We start from the raw sequence: 19096 nt of genomic DNA, 5'->3' as shown, positions 1-19096 counted from the left end.
GATATAATTTGCAGGAATATCATGATTTGTATGTTCAGAGTTTAGAGAAAGAATCATCTTATAGTTTTCAAACCAGTCCATACTAGCTGGGAATGTGATGTTTCTTACACTTGCACTTATTCTGTTTTGTTTCTGTCAGCCTTGGTCCAATGCTTGGCTAACTGCTCTGCCTTTTCATGTTGCTCTACTGCTAGAGGTGTGTTGTTCTAGTTGTGTTGTTTGTTCTAGTTGTGTTCTTCCACCCCTAGGTTCTGCTGGAGTGTAGTCCAGCAAAACCTCTTCGCTACGCACCATTGTTGCAGAAGCACGTTAATGGGAGGGTGGACAAAAACTATCATGCTTTTCTCCCACGCCAGGGGATGGGACTGAGCCACATGTGTATAAAAGGATGGAGGGCTTTACATTTTTGATTTGCAATATTAAAACCTATAGTTTCTAAATCATGATTTCCAATCCTGTGACTGGGCAGGGATTATAATACCTTCCTGGTAATCTTCATCATTTTACTCAACAAATATTTCCTGAGTGCCTATCGTGTGCTGATCACACTGCTCTCGATGTTGGAGATACAGCCATGAACAAGACAAATACAATCTCCACTCTCAAGGAATTCACAACGAAATGGAAATGAGACCAAAAACAACTTTGTACATAAAATTTTCTTGACAGTGATTAAGAAAATAAAACAAAATAGTGTCTGTATTCTACATTTTTCACTTTAAAGATTTAAAAAAATGTTTATTCATTTTTGAAAGAGAGAGAGAGATGGAATGTGAGTTGGGGAGGGAGGGGGAGAGAGAGAGGGAGACATAGAATCTTAAGCAGGCTCCAGGCTCTGAGCTGAGCTGTCAGCACAGAGCCCAATGTGGGGCTTGAACTCACGAACCACAAGATCATGACCTGAAGTGAAGTCAGATGCTCAACTGGCCGAGCCACCCAGGTGCCCTTAGTTTTTTCACTTTAAAGGCTAGGATCCCAGGACTACAACAATCATTTCCAAACTAGTAATTCAGACTTCACTGATTTATACGTATGGCAATATATGTTCAGTACTATTGCCTTCTCAGCAGCAAGCTGCCACCTTAGACCACCTCCCCCAAACTTCCCTGGTCACTCATCCAGAACTTTGCTGGGTTTACATTCCTCTAAGGAATTTAGAAGTTAATCTGAACTCTCTTAAACCCATGAGTGTAATCTTACTCTCTTTGGTTGTGATTGTTTCAGGCAGAGGCACATGACCCAACCCTTGCTAATGAGACTTGAGGTCTGACACAAGTCTTTGGAGGAAGATTTCCTGGCTCATAAGAAAAATAAAGACACAGAAGGAAAGATAGTCTCCTCTACCACTGGAAATCAGGTTTTGCCCTGGATGAGACACCTGTACCTGTGACAATCATCTTGCAACCCCAAAGAAGCCAGTGCGGGTATACAGTCAACATGCCTAAGAAGGCACAAAAGAAGAAAGGAAAGAAAAGAAAAAAGAAAGGAAAGGAAAGGAAAGGAAAGGAAAGGAAAGGAAAGGAAAGGAAAGGGAAGGGAAAGGAAAGGAAAGGAAAGGAAAAGGAAAGAAGGAAGGAAGAAAAAAAGGAAAGAAAGATAAAGAAATTGTACTCTTGAAGATACAATTGAGCCGTGGAAGTGTCCAGCCCTAGAGGCGCCCCATTTTGAGTCTTCTTGCAAAGTGAGATATGTGTTTTCTGTTATCAGTAGCTTAAAGCATTTTAACAGATAAAAGTAGATATAAATGCACATATATAATGAGCATTCTGCCTGATTGATTAAATGTATATGTAGGCATAAATTACCTCCCTACTCCATTTATGATTGTCACATTTATTTTTACCTCAGGCAAAAGCAATGGTAGAATTAGAAAATTTCAGGGTTGAGAATAAATATCTGAATTTACTACAATTAAAAAAACCAATTCAATATCCACTGGTATTACACTAAAAGAAAAAAGATGCTTGCAAACCTGTTAACGGCTTAAGACATAATAAGACATCAAATAAGCCAACTTTCCTTCAAGTTCCTTAATGAAAAATAAAAATCTGATGTTGAGCCCAGTCTTTCATTTTATCACGGGAACAAACAGAGAATAGTCATTGCTATCAATCGCCTGTTTGTTCTCCCAGAGAGCTCTCGCACAAGCATACATTATGTATGGAGATGAGAGGGGGGACCGGGTTCCTTTTCATACTGTCTTTTCTTATAAACTACAGTTTCTCCATTGGGTCTACTTTTAAATAAAATGAAAGCAAAAATGCTAAACTATTACTGCCAGAAAATAGCTTTCTCTAAAAATGAAATGCCAATTGTCTTGCAAATATTTTCTGTTTCTCATTTGCAATGTTCTACTGGTCACTTTGATATAGTCCAAGCTTCTGAATATTTATTATTTTTTTTTGAGAAAGACCAGAAAGGCAATAACCACCTCATTGGGTTGTTAATTAGCAATTCAACTTTTATATCTAAAGGACAAATGGTAAGGGATTGTATTTGTGAAAAATCTATATATAGCTTTCATAAAGTTACTTCTGTAAGTGTAACTCTGCCAATAATCTTGGTGTATTGCAACTTGGAACATATTTTAAGTCATGAGTGAGGCAGGGGTAGGTGAAATCACACTGAAAATACCTGTTCAGGCTCAAAACAATCATAGGTTTTCTCTCCACCTAGAACCAATAGCACCTCTTGCTCTGCTCGTCTTCTGGTCTGTTCTTCTATCATACTAAAATGTAACATGTAACCATGATATTTCTTCCTGCTTACTTCCCCTAATTGCCTCAGTAGTCCTTGGGGAATAAAGAGCATCCCCCCTTCCCTCCATCTCCCGGGAGAAAGAGAGAAGCTGTGAAGTCACTATGGGTCAATCTCTACACATGCCCAATGTTTTCGAGTTTATTTATTCATTTTGAGAGAGTCAGAAAGAACGCGAGTGGGGAAGGGCAGAGAGAGAGGGAGAATCCCAAGCAGGCTCCACGAGGTCAGTGCGCAGAGCCCTACACAAGCTTGAACCCACTAACCGATGAGATCTGACCTGAGCTGAAATCAAGAGTTGGACACTTTCCAACTGAGCCACCCAGGCGCCCCTCACAAGCCCAACTTTTTTATGTGAAAAAAAATTTTGTAAGCTCAACTTTTAAAAAGGAATCAGTTTCTGTATCCTCAACTTCCATATATTTATATACTTGAAGGTGCTTTACTTGAGAGAGCTTGGTTCATATGTGCTTAGAAGAGGTTTTAGTAAAATTGTTCCTATCGGTTTAGGAAGAATAAAAACATATCTTGTCCCAGATCTTACTATGGTGTATTGCCCAGGCCTGTAAACTTGTTTTTAGAGAGCTAAACAAAGAATTAAAGAGAAACAATGGCTTGAGGAAGCCTCTTTTACTGATTTATTAAGGCAAGTTAAACACATAAGGCTTATTTACTTTCCCTGTCTTCTACAAGGAAATTTCGTGAAGTTTTGGTGCTGGTAAAGTAATATTTTAGGTCATGTAGGGATGGATACTCTCAGATTAAAACAGCTAAAGCAGTATAGGTTATTGAAGCTGGTCTTTTCACATGTAACTAGAATGTTTTTGTGGGTCTACCAAAAATTTTGGTGATATATTTGATAAATCCACACGTCAACATTTTATGTAATTTTTTTCAGATTTGTCACGCTTTATTTAATAAGGCAGGTAAAGTCTTTTTTTTCAAATCAAATCATGAGATATTTTTTGCAATTACAGTCAATTCTCATCTCATTTCATATTTTCTACCTCCTAATAATAAAAATAAACTTACTTAAAGTTATAATACAGTTTCAGATATCAAATTTAAGCTGTGTGGGTGACATGAGCAAACATTTTTTAGGCGGTAGAGAAGCAAAACAGTTTAAAGACCAGTCATTGATGGATTCTATGGTCTCCATTACATGGTCACTTCTGCCCCTTGTCAGCTGAAGCCCCTTTGTGTGAACTCAGTTTTTGCTTATGAGCAACAATGAACAGAACTGCATCTTTTCAGACAAAGGGAGGCCCTTCTCCAGCATAATCAGAAATGCTAAATTTTTATTAGCACAGCACTTTGACATTGAAAGCACTGTTCTAAGAGCTTTATAAATATTAATTTGTGTAATCCTAATTACAGTCCCAAGGGGGTCACTGTTATACCCCTATATAGTCAGTGGCAAAACTGGCATTCAAATCCAGTCTGTCTGGTTCTCTTGGTCTTTGCTTTTATGTTTTGAAAAATTAAATTAAATTAATAAATTTATTTTTATTTAATTATACCATTTCTTTAATTGAAATCCAAGTTAGTTAACAGATGGTGGAATAATGATTTCAGGAATAGAATCTAGTGATTCATTGCTAATATACAACATCCAGTGCTCATGCCAACAAGTGTCCTCCTTAATGCCCATCCCCCATTTAGCCCATTCCCCCATCCAACACCTGGCCAGCAACCTTCAGTTGTTCTCTGTTATTTAAGAGTCTCTAATGGTTTATCACCCTCTCTGTCTTTATGTTATTTTTGCTTCCCTTCTTTTATGTTCATCTGTTTTGTGTCGTAATTGGCCTTTGCTTTTAATAGTATTACAGCTGCCTGTCCAGAAACATTTTCAATTCTTGGGTCTTAGGGATTTCTCAAGATGATCCGCTTCTTACCTTGGCTATATCTGGGAAACTTCCACTGTTTGAGGATGATGATGAAAACATTTAGTTAGCTTTCATCTGAGAATCAGTTTCCATGAAAAGTATTGTTAGCCTCATTATATAAACTTAGGAAAGGAGGGACAAAGCCTCAGGTAAGTGTAACTGAGGCAAAGTTGAAAATGGAAGCCCCCAAATTTGTGACCTAATCATAAGAGAAATTTCCATTCCCATGAGTCGCTTAGGAAACAGATTTGGAGAGAGAGAGAGAGACAGGGAATGTCATTGAGGGGGAAATAGGGAGAAAAACTCTGAAATATAAAACCCTTTGCCTACAATAAACAAACTTACAGGGTAATGGAAGCAAAACGAGTTTATATATTTATTCAACATTTCCTATGTGGGGGAAAATGTATTATCATGTGTATAGTCATAATTATAATGGCATGGGTATTAACTTGGTAAACCAGTTGTGAATCTTTAAGAAGTCAGCTTTTGCACAGGGAAGGAAACCATCAAAAAGACGAATACAGCAACCTACTGAATATGAGAAGACTGTTGCAAATAACATAAGTGAAAAAGTGTAATGCCCAAATCATATAAAGAATTTATACAATTCAACATCAACTGCCCCCCAAAATAATCCAGTTAAAAAGTGGGCAGAAGACCTGAAGAGATATTTTTCCAAAGAAGACATACAGATAGCTAACAGACACGGAAAAGATGCTCAACATCACTAATCATCAGGGAAATGTAAGTCAAACCTCATACCTGTCAGAGTGGCTAAAAACCCCCACACATACACACATAAGAAACAATAAGGGTTGGCAAGGATGTGAAGAAAAAGGGACTCTTGTGCACTCTTGGGGTGAATGTAAATTGGTGCAGCCACTGTGGAAAATAGTATGGAGGTGCCTCAAAAAATAAAAATACCATATTTTCCCAAAAGGAAAAGAAAAAGAGCACTAAATTGAAAAGATATATGTTTATTGCAGCATTATTTACAACAGCCAAGATACGGAAGCAACCTAGGTGCCCATCAATAGATGAATGGATAAAGAAGAAGCGATATATATACACAATTGAATATTACTCAGCCATAAGAAAGAATGAGATCTTGCCATTTGCAACAACGTGATGGACCTATAGCATGTTATGCTAAGTAAAATAAGCCAGCACGAAAACAAAATACCACATGACTTCACTTATATGTGGAATCTAAAACACAAAGGAATAAGCAAACAAAAAGCAGAAACAGAGTCATTAAACACAGAGAATAAATGGATAGCCCCCAGAGAGGAAAGGCAAAATGGGTGAAGAAGAGTGGGTGGTGTGAGCTTCTAGTTACGTAATAAATAAGTCATGGAGGTCAAAGGTATAGTAGAGGGAGTATAGTCAAGGGTATTGTAATGACGTTGTGACAGATAGGAGCTGCACTTGGGGCAAGCCCAGCACAATGGATAAATTATGGAATCACTATGTTGTGCACTTGAAACTAATGTAACATTGTGTGTCACCCATACTTCAAAAAAAAAAAAAAAAAAGCCTTGTTTAGTGCCTCTTGGTTCCCCGTCTCAGCCTCGCTGCAGGCCAACGTGAGTTGAAGTGCACTGAGTTTAAATGCTTTTGGTGTCTCTTTCTGAGAATGTGGGCCCATTTTCTAGTCAGGTACCTCTCCTTTCTAAGTACTTGAAGTGAGACAAATCCCACTGGGTGGGCTCTGTGCTGACACAGTCTCCAATGAAAGAATAGTTCGATTCACTTGCCTGATTCTTGGTTTTTAATTTGGGCAGGAAGGAAAAATTTGTGACGTAGTTTCTGGGGGAAAATCTTAATTGTTAATTTATCCACCAGATTCACTATTTCTAAGCTCCTTAAAAGTCCTGAGTATCCATTTGATATTGGGACCCACTAATGCAAAAGAGGTAAAACAAAACCTAGGTGTCCCACAATTAAGAGCAACCAAAGGCTGGGGAGTGGGGGGAAAGCTCAACTTGCTTTTGGATTTAAGAAGAGGAAAAAGACAACTTTATAAAGGAAAGGACTCATATTTTTCAGTTTGGTTTTGTGGGTGGTGAAGAAGTCTATAAAAAAGAGGCTGAAAAAGCAGATAAGGAAAAACCAAAGGCAGCTAGTGGGGAGGGTGAGTGAGAGGAGAGGCGGGTTTGGATCCAGGGAGCAGAGGGGATGGGGGAAGGGTAGGTAGCAAGGAGAAGTGGACGGAAAGACTGCCTTGGAGAGATGAAGAAGGAAAGGCTTCATCACTGCAAAGTGCTTTAATGGACTTGAACTTCCCGGTCCCTTTCTTCTGTACACCACTGTTATCACTGCCCTTTGAAATTCTAATTAGCCAGTTAATCACTGTTTACAGCCCCTTGCAGCTCACCAAAGGGAAAACGGTGCTCCAGGTCTTAGCCAAAGCCAAATCACCCCATCCACTTCTAGATGAACTCAAGTAAAACCAGTCCTGGAGGTTAAAATTTCCCCCCTCCTGCCTTAAGTAGACTTGGTAAATTTTAGGAAATCTGGGTAATTTTCAAAAATGAAAGACGTTTGTAAAATTTTTGCCAAAAATCAGAATTTTAACATGGCTTAAAACCTTTAAACACAGAGAACTCCTTCCTATTGACTGCATTTTCAGTTTCACTGTCTTCTATTTCAAATCTAGTCACTTGCTCATATACCACTATACACAAGATATTTGTGTAAATGGGGGACATAAATTTGGTACTAAGCAAGCTCTGTTGAAGCTTTGTCATGTTAATATCGCCGCACATGAAAGTAAAATTTTATTTTTAGATTTAACCTCATAAATTGCCCCCAAAGCAATTTTTTATTTCCAGCTGATGTATTTGAAGAAAATAGGCTCAGATTTATTGGGTCTGTTAATAAAAAAAAATTAAATGACCTCCTGTAGTTTTGCTGCTATTTATTGATCTCTTTCATATTTAGCCAGCAATTCAATCTGCAGTAAGGCGTGTTGAATGAAATGGATTGTGAATGTAAAAGTGGAATGAACATTTAGAAAGCATTTTCAAGTCCTGGAAAGTAGCTTTAATAAATGAGAATAAATTAAATTCACATCACTGGGAAAAAAAAAGATGGATTTTGTTTTAATGGTGAACTACACAGAAATCATTTATTGGATGTACGATCTATTGGCCACTTTTAAGAAGCTAGCTCATAGAATGGATTGCTATAGCTCTGATGAGTGAAGGATCTAGCATAATCTATCTTATAATGATACCTTCAGAGACTTTGAAAAATCACTTCTAATATCATTAGGGTAATTCAGTCTTGCTTTCTTCATCCAACCATTGAAACTACTATGATCACTACTACTACAACTACTAGTAATGATTATAACAAATAATTAATAATAATAATAATAAGCACAACTGACTTAAAAATGAGAAGTAACTTACTAGGGTGATTTCTCAGCATTAGATGAAGTGAACTGCATATTGCCAAACCCACATGTATGTTTCCATACATTTCCTATTTCACGTTTGTTATGGATGCCACTATCAACCATCTCTTTCTTCTTGAAACTCCTTTGGATTCCCTAATACCATGCACCATTCTATACCATTTCTCTACATGTTTCTGTCTTCTTCTAGGTCTTCCTGCTGGGATCCTTTGATTCAGCCAACTTTTTAACCTGCATTTAAAAAAATGTTTATTCATTTTTTGAGAGAGAGAGAAAGAGAGAGAGAGAGAGAGAGAGAGAGAGAGAGAGAGAGAGAGAGAGAGAGAGAAAATGTGAGTTGGTGAGGGGCAGAGAGAGAGAGGGAGACACAGAATCCAAAGTGGGCTCCAGGCTCTGAGTTGTCTAATGTGGGGCTCGATCTCACAAACTGCAAGATCATGACCTGAGCCAAAGTCAGATGCTCAACTGACTGAGCCTCCCAGGTACCCTATAACCTGCAGCTTTATTGTAAGCTTTAAATATTAAGGCTTCCCAGGGCTTTGCCCTGACTCTTTCCTCTGCTTACCCTTTTTCTGGGCAGCCACTCTTATTCTCTTAGTGTCAGCTAAGTCCTATATGTTGATTTTTCTTTCTTTTTCATAGCTCACCACTCATTCCTCAAACTCAGTATAGTGATAACTGAACTTATTATCTTTCCCACAAATATGCTTCTGCCTCTATATTCCCCAATGATATCATGGTCTACTCAACTCTCAACAGGAGTCCTCATCTGACCTACACTACACAGAAAATGACTTGAATGACTGTTTTCTCAATTCTTCCACTAGTGGCCCATATCTAGGACCATTCCAGATGCTCAGGAGGGAAGTTAATTCACTACATACAAAAGATGCCTCTGGACATTAGAGCTTGATTGTCCCTAGGAATCCAGGTTGAGAAAGATTGTATCTAACTGAAACCCAGCAGCCACCAGAAACATCTCCACCTCCTTTGTTCCCTCATGCAGTTGTCCTCTAACCCTATTTTTCACCCCCACTACACATGGGGGGAGCCTCATGTGTAGATTTGCTGCCTAAAGCTCTACTTATTTTCCCCATAGGCATCCTCTTCCTTTCTCTACATGGTCAGCTTACCTTAGCTCAAAACGCTGCCTCCAGCATTGCCTTCTCCAGTCCCTTCTCCTGCCTGCCCCAAGTCACTTCTAAGATGCAGATCTGATCAGACTCTTTTGCTTGAACATTTCAATGGCTCCTGCTGGATTTCAGATTAAAGTTTAGGCTCATTAGCATGACCTAATGTATTGTCACCCCTGTCCATGTCCTCACATTATCCACCATCCCACTTCCCCAAGGCTAAACTGTTGTCAAAACCATGCCCCACGTGAAATTAGTTTTCTCCCAAGACATCTACAGCACCCTACCTGTATCACATTTTATTTCAATCATGTTCATTTAACAAAATTTACAGAGCTCCAAGTACATGCCAGACAGTGTCATGTGCACCAGGGAGACAGTTCTGGGAAAAACAAAGTCTTTGTTCTCATGGAATCCAATTCTAGATGGATAAATAGGCAGTAAACATAAACCAGTTAAGGCAAATAACATAGAAGAGTGGTACGGAAGGGACTAGGAGGTTCTTCCATTAGGGAAGTTGGTGCAGGTCTCTCCAGGGAGGTAATGTGAACAGGTAAGTGATGTCAACAAAGAGGCTTTCTGAAGATCTGGAGGAAGAAGTTTCCAGTAAAGGGGACAGCAAATTGAAAGGTCCCTGAGATTGGAATTGGATGTTTGAAAGATGGAAAGAGGTGGGGAAGGCTTCAGAAGTTACTTGAGTAGAGGACAAGAGGGAAAGATGCAGGAGATGCCATTTGGGGCCAGATAGGGGTTTGGATTTTATTTTAATTGCAGCAGAAATGCATTGGAGGGGTTTAATCAAGGAAGAAGGTTCTTGGGACAGCTGGTAGGATCACAAGCAGGTCAAGAGAAGTGGCATATCTAGATTCAAAATCCTAGTACCTTGAAGTGGGATTTTAGGAAGACTGTAGGAAGTGTCATATTTGGAATATAGTTGGATGTGATGCCAACAGAAGGTGCTGATGGATTGTGCATGGTAGGGATGACTCTGTGACTCTTTTTGTAGCGAGTAAACTCTGTGGGGGCAAAGGGACTTACTCTTACCTACATTTTTAGTTTCAAACATAGTGCCTACTGCCTAACAAGTCACTGAAACTATTTTGTAAGTGAAGGAAGCAAAGGGAAAAATACATTTCAGCCAGGGAGTCGGCAAAGACTTTCTGGGAAATGTGAGAATTGACTGGTAACTTAAAGATGGTAGAAATCAAAGTAGAGGGAATGTGAGTCCCTAACATTTCTGTATCTTGGGACAGAAATACAAATGGAATCTCTGTACTCCATGTCTTAATACTTTAGTCATAAGTCAAACTAATAGACTGTTAAATAAAATGTGTTCTATCTATTCTAAAGTCATAAATCAAGCTAACAAACTGTTAAATAAAACATGCTCTATCCTTTTACCTTGACAAATATATTTTATAATCATCAGGTTCTACAATTTGGCAGTGGTATGGGAGAGCCAACCCCTGACCCCTGGCATGAAGCATGCCCCCTCCCTTTCCACTCCATGTTCCTCATATGCACCCTTGTAAACACTCTGGCCTGTAAGTCTAAACTCAGTCCACTTATCCCCAACTCTCGCCCCCATGCAGGCAGGCCATAGAAGTTGTCATTGGGCCACTGGAGAAGAGAGTTCTGGGTCTGAGGTATCCCGAGTATGGACTGGACAGCAGGCTTTGGGCTTGGGGTGAGCATATCCCCTTGGTCCTGACAGTTTTTCACCCCAGGAGGACATGGAAGGCCAGAGCAAGGTCCTGTAGAGTGTGAAGCTGAAGAAAAGGCCATTCTAACTTGGATGTAAAAGCACTGCCGGTTGAGGGGGTCACTGGGGGAGCCCTGAGGCATATTAAGAGGATTCAGAAGGACTAATTTGTTTGGAGCAGATAATTCATACAGCTGAGTGAAGATCAGATCGTAGGGGGACAAGAATTTGGGGATAAATAACTTTGATCATACAGGCAATAGGGAATTCAAATTCTTCAGCACAAGAAGAAATGATCAGACACTTTTGTGCAGGGTCGATGAGAATGTGGGAGAGACAGTGAGATCAGCAGAATTACTGGAATTTGAAGTTTGGGGCTAGAAGTAATAAGAACTGAAATCAGAAAGGAAGGAGTTCATGTAATTTCTAAGAAGAAGAGACAACTGATTAGACGTAGGGGCTGGAGGAGATAGAGAAACTGGGTCAAAGACCGTTCTGCAAGAGAAAATGTGGTGCCATTTTGTTCCTAGGGCTGTAGACTAGATATTAGTGTTTCCTCCCCAACCCAACTTCTTATGTTGAAGGTCTGTGGTGATATTTGCTAGCTTCCTCTCCCTCTGTTATGTAAGGATATAAGGTTAAGGTAGTCTCTATGCCAGGATGTGCTAAAGCCTTGATCTTAGACTTCCCAGTCTTCAGAACTGTGGGAAATAAATGTTGTTGAAGCCACCTATTCTATGGCATTTTTGTTATAGCAGCTCGAGCTGATTAAGACTCTTAAGGAAGGCTCCTCTCCTTCTGAGACGTCAAGGGAGGTGCGGGTATGCTTTGAACACTGTTCCTATAATCAATGCCAACACTGACTTCTCATGGCTCCTATCAACCTGAGTTCCCCCTGCAAGGTCTTTTCAAGTGCACTCCTCTCCCCAGCTCAGCACCCTCCAGAAGTGCAATGTTAACCTTGAGCTCTAGGTTATGTTCACTCTGGGACGGGACGGGGATACTTTAGAGATCATAGACATGCAGGATACTTCTGGGAAAGGATAAACAAGTCCGTGCTGAGGTAGGCACCCAAGTCATGGTCAGATAAGATTAGATGATCATCATCAAGAAGCAGAAGAGTTGACTGGGTGATGTGGCCTCCAAACTGTCTGGCTTTGTCCAAACTGGACAGTTTGCCCTGCCTCTTACCAGTTGCATGACCTAGAAAATCTGGACCAGAACTTCTTCCAAAGTCCTGCTAACATGAGCATTTTCCATCCTGACATGGGTGCAGGGAGCAGGGAAGAAGCTGTCCCTCCGCCCGCCACATGCAGGGGTGAGGACAAAGGCCAGGGAGCCTGTAATTCAGTCAGATGCGCCAGGGCACAGTGTCCTGATAGACCCAACAAATTAAAAGCATAACCCATTAAAGAAAACTAGGCCTGCAGATTTGTACCATTGGATAGAACAGTAACAGTTTTCTCTTTTACACGTTGGAATATAAAGTAAATTTTGGCAAAGACTTCAGTCATTTTACTTGTTAGGTTATTGTTTTCATTGGGCTCTTATTGTAACCATCTGTTGGGATGTGCTAACTAGTTGTTTGTCACTAGGTCTTTGCTCCTGTCCTCTTCCCACTGTCGCTTGGCAGCTGAGTTTGTTTTTCATTTCAATCAGGGGCGCACAATTTCAAGCAGATGTTTTAAAAAGTGCTTGACTTTTAAGCAGAGGACGCAGTGCCCTCTTGACGGTGCAGCTACACTCAGCCCGGAATCTGGTTTGCAAATGAGGGTGCAAATGAGGCTAGTCAGCCTGGGAACAGGGCTTCCAAGGTTCCAGCGGTCCAGCTCTCTCACGGGTTTCCTCCAGGACGTTAGGCCTGTACCTGTCCCAAAAGCATCTTAGCATTTTGGACCTGCACCTGCAATTCCCTGGGGGGAACACAGGCCTGGCACAGAGGCCTTTATATCAGGGTGACTTGTATTCGAACCCTGCCTCCATTGCCTGCTGACTGTGTGAAATGAACGCTGGCAAAGCTCTCTGTCTCTTGTCTGTGAAATGCGGATAAGAGTGGAATAGCACCGGGGCCCCTGGGTGGTTCCATCGGTTGAGTGTCCGTCTTCGGCTCAGGTCATGATCTCATGGTTTGTGGGTTCGAGCCCCGTGTTGGGCTCTGTGCTGACAGCTTGGAGCCTGGAACCTGCTTCAGATTCTGTACCTCCCCCTCTCTCTGACCCTCCCCTGCTCGTGTTGTCTCTCAAAAATAAATAAAAAACATTAAAAAATTAAAAAAAATTAAAAATAAAAGAAGGGAATAGCACCTCGAAGGCTACCATAGGGTTACAAGTGATAAAGTGGGGCACCTGGGTGGCTCAGTCAGCTAAGCATCTGATTTCAGCTCAAGTCGTGACAGCTCAGAGCCTGGAGCCTGCTTCAGATTCTGTTTCTATCTGTCTCTCTCTCTCTCTGTCTCAAAAATAAACATAAAAAAAAGCAATAAGGTACATAAAGCATGTTAGTTCGGTGATTGACACACAGGTTCATGCCAAAATAGTGGTATTATTTCTATCCTGATTTTTAAAAATCTTAACAATATTCCTATGGGGTTGGTTGCTGTTAATATTATCACTGAGTTACAGACGAGGAAGCCGAGGCACAGAGAGATCAAGTAACTTGCCCAGGGTGGCCCAGCCAGTAAGGGGCAGAGCACACTGGTCCCAGAGTCTCTCTGGTGCTGTTTGGAGCTAAGGGCTTGGATGGCACATAAGAAGCGGCACACACATTTTAGGCACCGGGGATGAGCACGTCACAGCACAAGCTTTCATTGCACTCCCTAACCTAACTCTCTCACCATGCTTGCGGGGATGTTATTACTATTTTCTTTCTTTCTCTCTTTCTCTCTTTTTTTAATGTTTACTTATTTATTTTTGAGAGAGAGAGAGAGAGAGAGAGAGAGAGAGAGAGAGAGAGAGAGCACATGCACGAGACAGCATGCATGCAATGGGGAGAAGGGCAGACAGGGAGAGAGGGACAGACAGAATCTGAAGCAGGCTCCAGGCTCTGAGCTATCCGTGCAGAGCCTGACATGGGGCTCAAACCCACGAACTGTGAGATCATGACCTGAGCCAAAGTCAACTGCTTCGCTGACTGAGCCACCCAGGAGCCCCATTACTATTTTCTTTCTAGAGATGAGGGAAATCGGAGAGGTTGAATGAGGTCAGAGAGGACATAGGTTACTGAGGGGGCTGCCTCAAGGGCTGGGGGCCTGCACTGTTTCCTTGCACAGTGCTGGGCAGTGCCCCAGACCCTTCAAAGCTGGATGGGCCTGAGCGGTCTCCTCACATAAATGTCTCCAGGATGCCAACAGGCTTCCCGGGGCTGCAGGGGTTGAAGCCCATGTGTCCTGACTCCAGCCTGTTGCTTTATATTTTTGTTCATGATATTATAATAATAACAATATCAACTGCCACTGTAAGTAATTCAATATACTTCATGTTTTCTTTTCCTCTGGCCACAAGTCTTATAATAATAAAAATATTCTAAGATGAATAAATATTAAAAACCTAATTTGCACAAACATGACGGAGTCCCGAAGGCCAAGTAAACAAGAAATCTGGGCACCTTTCTTTAGAAAATAAAAGTAGTAGGAAAAAGAAACAAGCTAAAAAGTGGTAAAAGTAGGCATGGGAAAATAATACTGCAAAATTCCTTCATGTTACCCATATTCTGGAAAATTACTGTCCTGGCTACTCATTAGAATCTATTGCTGGTTATAGTTCTGCCAGGAAGAGGTGTTTTGTTTTTGTTTTTTGTTTTTGTTTTTTTAAATGCTTCTTTATTTATTTTCAGAGAGTGAGTGAGCAGCAGAGATGCAGAGAGAGGGAGAGAGAGAGCATCCCGAGCAGGCTCCACGCTATTAGCACAGAGCCCAGCACGGGGCTTTAACCTGCAAACAATGAGATCATATTCTGAGCCGACACAAGAGTCAGACGCTTAACCAACTGAGCCACCCAGGTGCCCTTGTCTTTGGTTACATACCATAATCTTAGTACTGTGGAAAAGTCCAGGCAGGCTCTCTCGACAAGGTGATTCTAATGAATTTTACACCGGACCCTTACCCCTGGAGATCTAATGAAATGACCCCGTAATTTATCATCAGTAAAATGTTAAGTCATTAAAACATTGCTTTCTATGACATCTCCTACAGGGATGCTTATTACGGAGAATCTCGTTTTCAAACGTTTTAACCTATAACAAGTTTCCTGATGACAAGGCACAAGGAAGGACGGGCAGGCAAAGTCTCTCCTCTCCAGGCCGCCCAAGACCGTAAGAAACACGCAGCATGTGCTACTGCCAAACCACGTTACGGAGGGCCTCTTTACCATGACGTAAGCATACTAAGTCTCAGAAATGTTTCCTCCTCTGGAACCTCGGCCTTGTTATGACACACATTTTGAAATTTTGCTAATTTCCAAGAAACTCGGATCTGTGCACCCCTCCCGATCTCCAGATGGCGTTGTTTTCTTCCCGAGTTTTACTGGATTTCAGAAGGAATAAGACCGGTGGTTTTGGGCTCAGAGCTATTCGAGGCAGATGGAAAAATCCAGCAGGGCCAGCAGCCTTTGCCTTGGAGAGCCTGTCCCGGTGCTGGCAGGACTCCTCTGGGTCTTCAGTCCAATTCTGCAGAGACAGGTGACACAGGTGATCCCATGCTGTTCTCAGATGAGCCTGGCATCTCTGGGCCCCTGGGGAGTCCAGGGGTGACTGAGACAGACCCACCTCCCTCCCTGGAACCTTTTGGTCTGGACCAAATCTGAGCCGTTCACCTGTGGACAAGGTGCGGTGGAAAGGGTCCAGTCTTTCTCTTTGTCTTGCTTCTTCAGCTAGCTCCACAGAACACATTGAGCTCCTGTGAGGCTGCATAACGTTTGCCAGAAAGCTGTTTGTCATGGAGACTTGTGATCTCAGGCAAAGCATTCTGCTAACATGAGCTTCGCCTCCCCTCTCCTCCTCCATGTACTCATTTTCTGCTATCCCGGAGCTGGGAGAGATACCAAATGAATATACACCTTGGTTCATCGGGAGATCCAGTTGTATTTCAACTCAAATGACAGCTGAGAGCGTCCTTGTGGGAGAACAGAGCTGGGATGTCACTGTTATCCTGAGCGAAAATACGACGTTCTGCTTTACATGTATCATCTCAATTAATTCTTCAAGCAACTCAACTGGGAAATACTATTTTTAATACCATTTTACAGAGAATGAGGCCTAGAGAGATGAAGTAACTCGTCAACAGTCACTTGGCTAGTAAGTGATGGATTCGACAGCCAGACCCAGGTTGGATGAACTCCAGAGTCTAAGACCTTAACCATTTCTTGCTACACTGTATGTATCATTTCATCTTATTAACATGTGGGAAATGAGAGGGACAGGAGCATTTTACTCATCTAAACATGCCCAGTTTTTGACTTCACATCAAAATGCAGGCACCATCAGTTTCCATCAGCCACCAAACGCACACATCAGAAATACAGCTCAGCCCTGTGTCACGAGCCATGGATACTCTCTCTGGGAATAACCCACTCGAATATACTGCACTCAGTGTGGAGTGACAGAACTGTCATAAAGGTAATCATGTAAAACACAAAATCTGCCATTATTAAAGTTCTGAATTTCCAAGAAGGAGTTGTTTTGTGTGCTGGCTAATGATGAGCACACTTTTTTTCATCATCTCCAGTTTTATACCCTTGGGAGTAGGTTCTCATAACTATCAAACCAGAGATGTAAAAGATTAGGAAACATTTAGTTTTAGAAAATAATGGCTCGGAACCCCAGTCAATCAAAAGAGCAAGATGGAAAAGAAACAATACAGTTAGGATGACAGCTACAGAATCTCTACCGTGGGGCCTTGACAGTGGTTTGCAAGTTTTAGTGTTACAGATGATAAAGGGGAGTCTGCCTCGGAGAACCACGGTCTCCAAGAAAAAATCAGACAGAAGATAATTATGAGACCCTGGAATTGAAAATGACTTCTCACAAAATCCCTGCTTTTAGGACCGACCATTTCAGTTTATAAGAGCAGAGAGGTCAGCAGACCTGTAAAGATGTTGAAGTACCCATATGGGTAATTTTCTTGAGAAGCCAGAAGAATGCCCAGTCTTTCAGCCCAATAAGCCAACACACACACACACACACACACACACACACACACACACACCCCTTTGGTCAGGGAATTCTAGGCTTCAATAGCAGTTACATCTTGACTGACTCACTGAATTATATCAATTGAAATGATCTTCACGCTTTAAAGTTGAACTTTGTTATAAATTTTGTTATGGACAATTTACCAATCCCCTAGAAGCCGAGAGCAGAGATTCTCGACCTGGATTTCATGAACAGGCTCCCCTGAAACAGAATGAACAATGCGCACTGGGAGTTGTATGTGTAGTATGCTATGGAGAGGCTCAGAGCTTTAACGAGATTCTCAAAGGGATCTGAGTCCCCTTCAAGGTCCAAGACCTCTGTCTTAGAGGTCTCCATGAGGCTGAGGGAAGTCAGAATTTTAAAACGAGTCTAGTTTCTCTCTAACTCAACACTTTCCAGAGCCTTCTGCTTATTGGAGGCTCAAGCCCCGCTGTTGTTTCCTCGTTATGGAAAGCAGGACACCTGTGGGAAGTGTTGGGGTCAGAGGCCGGTTTTACCAGAAGCTGCTAGTGTCCGAGTCCCCATTAGAACAAGGCATGGCATAGGCTTGAGCATAGTGACTGGGTTGAGATGCTCGGTTGATCTGTTCCTCCCTACTGGTTGGAGTTGTCAAATGAATACCTTCCTGTCCTATGTTTTCATCTACAAAATGGGGGAAAATAATACCTTGCCTCTCAACACTGGGGAGGATTAAATGTAAGTGCATGGCGCACAGTCACCTATCTGTAACTTTTGGGAACGGGTGTGTTTTGGAATTCAGGCTTTGGTTTTCTTAGAAATGTAACATATTTCTATCCTCTGTATTACTTAATGTCACCAACACCACCCATGGCCAAATATATGGATATTTCTACAGCAAAACTATGAATATTCACAGTAAGAGGGATGAATCAAGATTACAGTCTTACATCAATTCAAGGCAGATTTGCCACCCCGAATTTTCAGTATTCTTAGCACTAGGATTTTGGGACCAAGAATAAGCAGTTGTAGACCTGTCTTCTCACAACAACTGTGGCTTGAATCTTACTTTCTCCAGTTCCCAAGGTCCTAATTCCTATGCCTCTGTTGAGTCACCAACCTCGGCTTACCCTCATATGTATATTCCTTTGGTATCAGCCTCAGCCTGTGGCTGAACGAGCTACCCAGTACATCTCTCTTACCTTCACACTCATTTGAACTGTGTCCCGAATGACACGGTGGCTCCCCTCTCCTACCAATGCTCTGGGTGAAGAAGATTTTTCTCTTCTCTTGGCTTTGTCTTAAACTCTCCCGATTCCTGAGGTAGTCTCGCTTACTGCAGCTCCAGTATTTCAAGGGCTGTCTGCTGCCTGTCTAATAAATTCTCGAGGAGCTATCAAGTGACTCCTAGTGACGTTGGTTTGTTCACTGGTTAGAAGAATGCTCTTCTCCTGGGGATGAGAGGGGACATTCCTCGGTTTCACTCAGGTATGCCTGAGAGCTGCTTCCAGACTGCTAGAGAGTGAATGACATGGCAGACCTCCTGAGGACAGCACTCCTAGGTTCTCTTCCCCATTCCGGGGTGTCCTCAGAGAAGGAATGTGGGCTCCAATGCCAACATCACAACCCAGGGCAACACTTCCAGTAGCACAGTGCCAGTCAGCGGCAGGGGGCAGCTGTCGAAGGGCACCTGCCTGATACTGTATGGCCACGGGGATCACACAGTGAGTGTAGCACTTGGTGCGGTGCCAACAGCATGATCAGACATGCAAGAGTCTGGTTTCTAATTTGTTCACATGCTGTGTGATCTTGGATCAGTTACTTACATTCTCTGGGCTTCAAGCTGTAAAATGAGGGATGATATTACCTACTGGACAAGGACTATAACTGAAATAAATGTCCCAATAAATTTCCAGTCCCTTCCTTCATTGCCTCTCCACTGGTTTTCTCTTCCCAGTCCAAGAAACCCTTGAAGGCAAGAATATGTCTTCTCTTTGTATTTATTCCTAGCATACTGTCTGGCCTGTAGCAGGCGTGTAACAAACGATTG

This window comes from Suricata suricatta, chromosome 7 (genome assembly GCF_006229205.1).
Source record: "Suricata suricatta isolate VVHF042 chromosome 7, meerkat_22Aug2017_6uvM2_HiC, whole genome shotgun sequence".
In the NCBI taxonomy this organism is placed as follows: Eukaryota; Metazoa; Chordata; class Mammalia; order Carnivora; family Herpestidae; genus Suricata; species Suricata suricatta.
This window is presented reverse-complemented; position numbering follows the sequence as displayed.